Source organism: Antrostomus carolinensis, unplaced genomic scaffold (genome assembly GCF_000700745.2).
Source record: "Antrostomus carolinensis isolate BGI_N321 unplaced genomic scaffold, ASM70074v2 scaffold15175, whole genome shotgun sequence".
Lineage (NCBI taxonomy): Eukaryota > Metazoa > Chordata > Aves > Caprimulgiformes > Caprimulgidae > Antrostomus > Antrostomus carolinensis.
The window spans coordinates 36,935-46,888 of NW_010314376.1; the positions used below are offsets into that span (position 1 = coordinate 36,935).

A 9,954-nucleotide genomic window follows, 5' to 3' on the forward strand; every position below is an offset into this window, starting at 1 on the left:
CCATGCATTCAAAGGATAAATGGATAGACCAGACTAATCCTGCATGCTGCCACAGGAAATACAACAGAGAAAAATTACAAAATCAAGTACCTATGACATCAGTTCAGGAAATCAATGACTGGCTTATGTAATGAAATTAAGACACACATTCTTGATGAATTTACACCATTAGTGTAATTCAGGTATTCTTATCCACAGAAAATTCAACTTATTTTCAGAATACTACTAAAGTTCCTTCTTCAAAAATACCTGGGATTTGATCAAAAACTAAATATGCATTCTGCAGAATTGTACTTTCTTTTATCATCTTTCCTGCTTTCTCTTTTTCCCTTAACTAAAGGAAACAAACATGACAATTTTCTCTGCTCCCAGCCACACTTCTCCACTGCTCAGCAACTGTATTAACAACCACTTAAAAGGCAAGCCTTGTCTCAGGGGAGTGTTTCCACAGCCCTAGTGAAAGGCAGACCTAAATGCTAATCTGAGAGAAGAAAGGGAACAGTAATGATATGGAGTAGTCAAAATGTTGCAGAGTTCAAAAAATCCCTTTGATGAGAAGCTAGATGTGGCAAAACCATCTGAGGAGATTAGCTTGTGTCCATACCCACAGAGGGCTGGCTACTGGTTCTGCCAACTCAATGGACCGTTTATTGCTGTGCTATCTCATCTGTTTGTATTCTAGTTTTTTTTTTTTTTTAAATGGAGCTACTTTGTGGAAAAAAAACCTCTCACATTCTCAGGTAAAAATCTTCCTGCCTGTCTCACAGAGATACTACATTTACCCTTTCCAGTTGCCTTACCAGAGCAAAGTTACTTTATTTCTTTGAAAATGGCAACTGTGTCTTGTAGCCTCCTAAAAACACAGGATCTGCAAAGCACTAAATGCACATCAACAGCAAGCACTTGGTTCCTACTTCACATCACCTAATTTTTGTCAGAAATGCTCCCATTTCTCAGAGGCTTAGTCTGTACTAACATGTACATTATTAACATGTAGGCATGTAGCACATTAAGACACCCAGCTTCCACTCATCTGAAGGACAAGAATAGGAAACTGACAATAGCAAAAATCCTTTATTTATTTAATCAAAGTACTTAAATAGTGATTAAGCATGTGGTCAACAATCCATGGTCTTGATCTCAAAAAAAATAATTCTCTAAACCTAAAGCTATGATTACAAAAGAAGATAGCAAAGTAATAAGAAAACAAAAGAACATTACAACATTATGACACATGGAGTGACTCAAAAACATGAAACACTTCAAATTTTAATTAAAAGACTTCTCACTCAATTTATATTAAATTGCTGACTTAGTAATGACAATATTGCCTAAATAAATCTACCCAAATCAGCATTAATAAGGGGCCTGCCAAAGATGTCTCAAAGGACTCAGTACTGGGGAAAAGTTCTGTAGCGCTGCTTTTCTGGTTACAGCAGAGGAACTCACAGCCAGTTTGCCATGTTACCCCTCGCAAAAGCCCCAGGCAGATCTGCCCAAACACCCTGTTGCTGATAACATGCTTGTAAGTGATGGCACAGGCTATTTACAGAAACATTGTTTTTCAGAGCATGCAAAAAGTGTCTGTAAAGTCTTCCAAAACCAAAAACCCTGTATTCGTCAGCATAAAAGAAGTTTTTCACCATTTACAAACAAGAATAGCTTTTTAATAAGATTATAATATAGTGTATTTTTAGGTAGTCCAAAGATAATGTTCTTAAATACTCCCTGTGAAAAATAATTAAACTCTCCAGAGCTGCTCAACAGAATTCTCTCAGCAAAGGTGGAAAAAAATGCATTGACAAAAGACCAGGGCACTGCCTTTGAAAGGCCTTTATAATGCCTTGTCCTAGAGACAAATACAAGCACAAACCCTAGTTGAGAACATTGCTCATCTCCATCTTGGCAAGGCTGGCAAAATCCCACACGTACAACTATCAAGAAACAAATGCATCATGCTACTGTAGAATTAAGATTCTAAGAAAAACCATACAAGTCTGTGACACGTTAGAAAATCTCCAAAGCATAGAGGTTATCAGGAAGAACTGAGACTCCTAAACAGTTCTACAATCCATCCCAGAGCAAAAGAATGAAGTACAAAAACTAGCAACAACCCCAACGCTGTTAATTTAGGTTTCTGACTCTCTATTATTTTTCCAGGTGTTCATCAGCTGGCAATAACTCGATTGCCTACATGCAAGTACAGTTTTCTTGGAAACAAAACCCTTGAAGTCATTAGCAATGTGATATAACAGGCTCCAGCACTGCTCTTGAAAGAAGTGTCTAATAAATCATCACTGCACTATCAAACAGGAACCAGACAGCACTTTCCCTAATTCAGCAACTTACTGATACACCAATACAAGCCACGAACCAGGTGATACAACACAGTGTTGATTGATAACTCTAAAGAAACGTTCACAGAAACAAAACAAGCCAAAATCAGATATCAGTAACTGGAGCGGGGCGGGGGAAATAATTCAGGCATTTCTTGAAGAACAGCAGCTCACTACTCAGCATCATCAAAAAAGGCCAAAAGAAAATGAAGAATTGTTAAAAGACACAAATAATAAAGCAGGAAACATTATCATACCACTTTAAAAACCTAGGGTTTGTCTCCTTTTTGAACACCAGAGTCAGTCCCTTGTCACCTCAGTTCAAAAAGGGTATTATACTTAAAATTACTTTCTGTGAGCAATAAGCACAGCTGGGACTGGAACAGCTTAAATTTAACATATGCATAAATTTAAGACTTTTCAGCTGGATAGAAGAGAGGAATAAAGATAGGGTACAGGTATTTGAGAGGCCCATAAAAGTCTTGAATGGCATGAAAAAGAGAACTAGGGAATGATCACCAACTGTTCTTACAACAAAAGAACTGGGGACATTCAGTGAAATTAATGTTTTTCACACAAGGACTACTTAAATTTAGAGTTCTCTGTTATAGGATGCTGGAAAGTGCAAATGCTTAAATGGACTAAAAATGGGAGAATTAAACTCACATAGGATAAGCATATCATGGTTTATTAAATGCATGACAGAGGGCAACAGCAATCATTTACCCAGCATCTTATTAATAGCTGTTGGATTCCAAAAAGTTTCTGAAGCCATGGGCAGCTCCTAACAGAGGGCAACGGTCCTGCACTCCAGATTTCATGAAGCTGTTGCACACCTAGGTGCAGGCTGATATGATTCAAAAGATGACTGGAAAAATTAACAGATGAAGAAAACCACTAAATTTTTAATCCTGAGGGCAATCCCTAAGAGTATGGAGAGTACTGAGGGGGTATCACTACACACATGATCTTGTCTTGCTATTTTACCTCCACATCTAGCTCAGATAGGCAGAGAAAGAGAAGCATGGCTAGTGCTGCTACCACAAAGCACACCTGAAAACCTGCTAAGCAGCCAGTGTAGGCATTTATCTCTGAGGATGGGGAGCAGGCAAAGAGAAAGGAGGCAGCTGTGTTGTATATAGGAAGGGGGGAAAGAAAAAAAACCCCACACACAACAGTGAGATCCCAGCCTTTTACATAGGCAATTTCATATTTAACAGAGAAGGTAGCAATTTATTGCTCTGACAACTGCAACATCAGATGATAACAGCAAAACCAGAAAAGCCTGGAGGCCAAGCAAAACAATTTTTCCGTCCCTTACTCATCTTGCAGAGAAAAAATGTGATGTGTATGTAGTCAACATAGGACCCAAACCCACCCACCAAACCACTATTGTCACCTTGTTCATAAAGCAGAGCATCTTCAAGGACTCACTGCAGGGAAGAAGCTGCATCTCTTCTGGTCCTACTGCTACCTGACAGAGACTAGAGCAGATACATAAAGGCTTCTTTTATTAATCCTTGCAGCTGATATAGAATACAAAAGCTACTATAGCTAATTTACTATTACATAAAGTTAAAATTGTTTTATTTAAGTAGTAAAGAAGTCTTGAGCTGGCAGTGCTGCGGAATAGGAAATCCCACCTCTCACATTTAGAAGAGAGAGCTCAGGACTAGGCAGGCATATGGGGAGAAAGAATTATATGATCACCAGTTCTGCTCAGTGCTTGAAGTGTTCTCCATATTACAATTCTGGGATGATCTGCAACTTTTAAAATATTTAAGAGACTTCATTAAAGGACTGGTATATCAAAACAAGATTAGTTATTAGTTTGCATGGAGTGGGGAAGAATAAGATCAACTGCTCCAGTTAGTGTAAGGATAACTAAACCAAAATAAAATAGGAGTCTAGGAAGAGATACTCTGAAGTTGTAATTACATCCTCCTTCACATTAATTCCTCTGAGTCTTTCCAAGCATAATCCCTCTTGAAAGTAGTTAGGTGTTTTATACACTGCTTTTGCAGGTAGCACATGCAACCCCCAAAGCACTGTTGTCCAGACTTCTGGAAGTCACCAAGCCCAGGAGCAACTAAACATTAAGTAGACTTGCAGGTCCAAATATTGTCAAATTTGCTAGCAAGTGTTCCATGAACTTTATATTTCACTAAGGCAATTTTTCTCTTCTCCTTTTGCTGGATTTGATGCAGTACACAGTCTACAAAGCTACTAATAGGGAGATTTGCAGCATTAGACTTCCAGCCTATCTGTAGATAGAATACTTATTTGACCCTGCCTGATTAGAACGTGAGCATATTTAAGACTAGCTTGGTGCATCATCTGCCCATACCAGCTGTCTCCTTGAAGCAGCAAGGATCAGGCACTGGGCTAGATCACAGACAATGAGTGTGAGGAAGGAAGCATTGATCCTTCAGACAGCCACACACATTGATTGCAAGGTATAGACAGCACAGCTGAATTCACACAGCAACAAGATGAGGCCACCAGATAGCTTTAGATGCCTGGAAATCACAGTTACAGCTTCCAGGACTGCTGCACTGAACCAAGTCAAGAAGTTGGGGTCTCCATTTTCTTCCACCTCCTGACAAGTGGAGTATAAATGAAAGCTCACGTCTCTGTTGCCTTCGCAGCTTCTGCTACAGTGATGAACAGTTTTTTACAGCACCAACCATTTATCCAAATGGAGTAAGTGCAGCTGTGCCATATTTCTCTTAAGTGAAAAGAGAATTAGCTGTTCAGAAGTGTGTTCTGACTTGCCACAGAGTTCAGAACTCAAGAGCTTGGAGTCTAATCAGTCACTCTAACACACTGTTACATGTGACTTCATTACACAAGATCTCTGCAGTTCCTCTTCAGGCTAGGATTAGCAGAAGTTGAATTAGCATTTGAGTCATGGTTTCAAAGCTAGTCTGAGTTTATTCATGCTCAGAATAGAGCAAAAGTCTCCCAGTAGTGCTTGGCACCAACATCAGAGCTCTGTAGCCAAACAAGATCTGGGTAGATATGTTTGTGATCAGCCTAAATATTTTATTCACATATATTGAGCACTTTCTCTTGATGCACACAGAGCCCTTGCTAAGAAGGGGTATATCAGTTTCTTCCAGGAACACTGCTTATTTGACTTTGTCCTTGAATTCTGGCAAGCACCAGCACTGAGGTGAGATGTTCTAAACTCTTCCCTGTCAAATCCACTTATTCCTGCAATTCAGGAAATAGAGTTTGGCATGTAATGTTCATTTTACAGTTTTCCAACAGGGGCTGCTGTGTACGCATGCAATTAGCAGCTGTGCACCTGCTTAGGCTCTGCTATACATGAATCCATGTCTTGTTTTGCATTAAAACTAGTATTTGTGATCTCATAATCAAAGGATATAGGAGTCATTCAGAGCTGAGGTTGTAAACTGATCATCCAGCACTGGAGCTACATAGCTCATGCAGGCTAACAGTACAGTAACAGCAGATGCCTGTGGAATTGGAAATAATGATCAGCATTAAGTTGCCTTGCAGAATTAGCACCCTACATGTGCTCTGACCACAAAGTTGGAAACTAATTCCTCACTAAATAGATCAAACTAGCACAGCACAGGCTGAGGATGTGGCTCCTGACTGGCTCAGGTATGCTCTACTATCCTGAACCACATGCAGATAGCCTGCCACATGCTAGAGGTGTTCTTCCAGTAATATCCTTTACTCAGGCCATGCATAAGCTAGGTCACAACAGAAGCTACACAGGTCAATTTAGTATAACATCAGGAGTATCTAGAGAGTCTTAAACTCAAATTTCTGTGCAGTGGAACTATCAGTGAATGGCAGCAGAAGCCTTGACACCACAGTATTTACCAAGCCTAGTACAACAGCCTTTTATTCAACTCACCTTCCTGTACCAACACCTGCTTCCAAAAGCAAGGGACATCCCACTCAAGTGGCAGATGAACAACTAAACTCAAACTAAACACCTCAGGGCTCCAAACATGTTGACTTTGAAATTCTTTAACCTTAATCCTCAAAAAGGACTAAACCACACATTTTGTTTGTGGAACAGCCTGGTCACAGTATGCAGTTCAGACCACAAATGACTACTCCTTAGCACTAGGATATGAATGCTGAAAAACTAATAACCTTCTCAGTCTCTCAAGGTATGAGAACTCCCTGCATATAAGTGAGTTTTTATTTATTTCAAGTTAAGTTCTCTAGTAGTTTGGGACAGAACTATTAAATCCTTCTGGCAACTCTCGTAGCTGTACACTGAGTTTCAGAGACAGCCATAGGGCGGAATGTCTCCAGCATTAATATGGAACACCACAATGGAAAATATATTGCAAGCTTTCCTTCACTGATGGTTAATCTGCTCCTTACACACTTTTGGGCATGATTTATAAATTTACTTTGGGCAAAGGAACAGCAACCAACAGTAGACAACGACAATACTGGCAAGTGGCCAGATCTGAGGTTTTACAATGTGGCTAAGACATAGACAAAAGATGGTTAGTGAACTAAAGGAAGCAGCTGAGTTTCAATGGAAGCCATGAATTAGCCAGAACATCAGTGTTCCTCTAGAGAATGTCTCTGAACAGCAAAGGATTTTGCTTTTTTGTTCCTCCTATTACTAAGTGCAAAGCTTCTCAGATAGTTAACCCCTCTCCAAGTTTCAGGTAAATTTTTGACTGGCTGATGGATTCGATCCCTTCTCAGCTGCTAATGTGTACATATATACATGGAAGACAAGGTAGAGACACCACTTCTTCAGAGTGGTTAAGAGAATCATAAAACACCATAAATCAACAACAACCAAGTGAAGGATCTTGTGTCACATCACTGAGTACTTTAGTAGCAGAAGTTCAACGGTAAAACTTGACAGAAAGTGATTGTAACCTTGATAACACATTCAGTACTTTGGGGATACAATGGAATTAATGCATCTTTATAAAGCAACATGAATGTTTGCTTCTGCACATAGTCTAATTGTGTTAAAAGTTTTCAAAGATGTAGAATTATTGACAAAACAGATTTTAAAGTTCTGCTTCCACTTGACTTGAAAAATTAAGAACAGTTAACATTTAGAGAAAAACATTCCTTCAGTATGTAGGCACTTCATTTGTGTAGATTTGCCTTCTTGAGTTTACTACCTAAGCATATCCCTGAGTTTCAGCTCTGCTGATCACACTGAGGATCTTCACACAAGTTTCTGAAAGAATCACCAGAACAAGAGCTCAAAATTGAACTTGAGAGCATTTTACATGCTGATAGAACTGCACTGTCTACTCACCCCTTAAACATCTGTAGACGGAGTAACAGTAAAGCAAAGAAGCGCTAAGAAAGGCAAAAGTTTCATCTTCCTTCCTTTCCTTCCTGTGCAGTGGTCGAAAGGTTGAGGACCATCAAATTTACAACAGGAAAATTCTCTACAGCTTTTAAGAAGGGCACATTAACAGATATTCTAGGCACTGTCAGGGCAGTCAAGACTGTGCAGCAGAACACACAAAGGTATTACACTGCAAAAGCAGAAATTCTAAGTCTAGGTTGAAATTACTGTAAGAACTCAGATTTCTTGTTATATACCTGCACCCGTGTTAGTTTTACATGTTTGATGGCAAGGCTACCTAAATTAAGTACCCCCTCATCCTCTATGCAGTTATGATCTGAGAAAATATAGTATCTAAGCCTGCACTTGTGTAATCTGGTATTAATAGACAAGAGATGCTCAAGCTGCTAAGTGTAGCCATACAGGAGAACATGATGGCAGCAGTTACAAGTTTCAGAAGTAAATGAACACATATATCCATATTTCTTCTACCCTTCCACAGCCAAACACCAATGAGATACTCAGCTGGCTGGCAATTAAAAACAATCTAACACTTTGCCAGTTATCTTGATCGAGTAGTCAACTGCAGTTTCACTTCCTCATGCAGTGAGCACTGACACCAGCTCAAACTACTACAGCTTCTAGCTGCAACCTAAGCCAGCCATATAGCAGTATCGCTGTGCAGAGACCAATTCAGAACACCTACAGCCCTTAAGAGCCTACTTGGGCTGTGATTCCTGAAGTTCTGTGTTTACTTGGTTATGAAAATACAGAATCTTCAGCTATAACTCAAAGTTTATAGTTAAGCTGTCTAGAAGGCCTGCTCTGAGTATGGAGTGCCAAGGCACTAGTACCCAGGCTACATTTACATTCCTATTTTTGAACATGTTGTTCAGCACAGCTGGTTCAGACACTTCAGATGCTCCAGAGAGGTTGAGTGGCAGAGTTGATCTGACTATCAAACAGTCAGACAGTGACAAATCACTGCAAAGCTATCAGTGCTTGAAGGATTTGCCTCAACTCTGACAAGTTCTGATCACATTCTCAGCTGTGTTTGGCAAAAGTTGTCAGAGACAAACCTGAAAAATAAGAGATCAAGGTGAGGACAAGAGTATTAGTAGGGTTTCTGATTGCTACAGTTAGCAACACATTTTTCCTGCATGTTTAAAGCAATCTCTACAGTTCCACATTGCCCAGTGTCTTGAAATGAAGCAATTTACACTTGAGGCTTACCACAGATGCTGTAGATGCAGCCATCATGCTGCAGCAGCAAGAGCCTAATCCTGAACACTACATTCCAGTTAGAACCAATTACAGCTTGGAGTACAGTTTGTAAATTAATGCCCTAGGATTGTTAACTTAAGGACTTAAATTTCAAGAATTGAGTTCTCACAAGCATTGTGTATCATGAGAACAAACTGCTTCTACATCCTCTCTGGTTGCAGAAAACATAACGGGGTAGGGGAGCAAAAATACTCACTTGCCTGCTGTTCCATCAAATAAACATGAGGTCTATATTTGAGAAGAGTCCATTCCAAAAGCACTTTGAGAACAAATGATTTATCTTCCTCAACTGTCATTTAATAGTATACTTCCTCAACACAATGGGATCTGCCCTCCTCCTCAGGACACACTGCTTCCATGAGAAAAACTAAATACAATTACTTCAGATACAACTTGAAGGGCACAGAAGCATTCCGAGAACCAAGCGTTTGAAAGACATTAAGTGTAAATCAATTTTCCAAACCTTCCTTTAATTTTGTATTCACTGGTAACGTAACAGCTTCTTACAGATGAAGACTGCTGACTGTAGTGACAGGCAGCAAGTGCACCTAGAAGTTACCTTCATTCAGAAGGGCCATGCCCCCACATACAATAACCCCAATTAGCAGGGTATTATGCATTGGGAACATGTAGTTAACACCCTATTTTGTGAGCTACATTAAGGGCTACATCAAAGACTTAAAAATCAATTGTTGTAAGAACACACTGCAGAAACTTATTCATGAGGTAGAGATATGCGTTCACAAGCTGAATAAAAATCATTTCTTGAATTTCAGTCCCAGTGTGCCTATTTCAGAGGTTCAAATTTCTATAGCAACATTCCCATTAAGCACCAGGAAATGTTGGATTACACCTACTTATATTGCAGCATGATTCCAATTATGATTCCAGGAAGCTTATTTGAAAAGCTCCTGTCTTTCAAAGAAGTGATCTTTCAGGCTGTGACCAAACAGCATTTAAGCTTCTAAGGAAAGAATCACAAGTTCTTTTTCATTATTGTCATGAACACCCATT

The 9,954-nt window shown here is 39.5% G+C and overlaps 1 protein-coding gene across 1 annotated transcript in view; it reads right to left on the reverse strand.

Moving 5' to 3' along the window:
* The window catches only part of ABCC5 (ATP binding cassette subfamily C member 5), a 46,914-nt gene that overhangs the window by 33,473 nt on the left and 3,487 nt on the right, over positions 1–9,954 (reverse strand). The window lies entirely within an intron of this gene.